This window comes from Humulus lupulus, chromosome 6 (genome assembly GCF_963169125.1).
Source record: "Humulus lupulus chromosome 6, drHumLupu1.1, whole genome shotgun sequence".
NCBI classification, from domain to species: Eukaryota; Viridiplantae; Streptophyta; class Magnoliopsida; order Rosales; family Cannabaceae; genus Humulus; species Humulus lupulus.
In genome coordinates this window covers 42218135-42219087 of record NC_084798.1, presented here as the reverse complement: position 1 = coordinate 42219087, position 953 = coordinate 42218135, and the positions used below count along the sequence as shown (strand labels likewise).

At 44.9% G+C, this 953-nt stretch overlaps 1 non-coding gene across 1 annotated transcript; it reads right to left on the bottom strand.

The window, feature by feature from the left end:
• Positions 1 to 419: 419 nt before the first annotated feature.
• LOC133787636 (small nucleolar RNA R71) lies at positions 420 to 526 on the bottom strand. The gene has a single exon (XR_009872643.1). It is a non-coding gene; the product is annotated as a small nucleolar RNA R71 (small nucleolar RNA).
• Between the last annotated feature and the right edge of the window lie 427 nt (positions 527 to 953).

Genomic DNA, 953 nt, shown 5'->3' with positions numbered 1-953 from the left:
CTTCTCCACAAACTTTCGCTGATAATAACCCATTCGCAATGGCTCGCAATGATGAAATCCAACCAAGAACTCTCAATGACTACCTCCATCCTACTCGCACTTCCACACCTTCATGCATTATCTTCCCTCCTAATATGCCCGCATTAGACTTTAAACCTGGCATGATTCAACTCTTGCCTACATCTCATGGAATGGAAAACGAAAGCCCATACGTGCATATCAGAGAATTCGAGGAGGTGGTAGCCACGTTCTATAACCGAGCCGACAATGCCGATGCTGTGCGACTAAAGTTCTTCCCTTTCTCCTTGAAGGACAAAGCCAAAAGCTGGTTGTACTCTTTGAGACCTAGGTCGATTGGAACATGGGAGGAGATGACTAAATCCTTCTTTCTGAAACACTTCCCTAGCCATAAGACCAACAGTCTAAAACGACAAATTTCCACATTCTCCCAAAAGGACAATGAAACGTTCTATCAAGTCTGGGAAAGATTCAAAGATCTGCTAAATCAGTGCCCGCACCATGGCTATGAGAACTGGCGCTTGGTCAGTTACTTCTATGAAGGCCTCACGAGTCGTGAGTGCCAGTTTGTAGAAATGCTATGCAATGGTGAATTCCTCGAAAAAGAGCCAAACGATGCTCTTGAATATCTCGAAGAAACTGCAAAAAAATCTCACACCTGGACTGGTCCAAGTGCTACTGACAGCACCAACCGACACAAACCATCAGGGATCTATCAACTTCGAGAAGAGGATAGTATTAAGGCCCAACTCGAAGCTTTGAAAAAGCAGTTTGAGGTCTTAATGACGAAAAATGGGCAAAAGTCGCACATGATCGCTCAAGTGGAACCGCAAGAACCTTGCTTTGTTTGTGGAGGGACGGAGCACTTAGCTAAGGACTGCTTAGCTTTGAATGAAATGAGGGGGTTTTATGAGGAGCAATGCAATGCCTTAGGG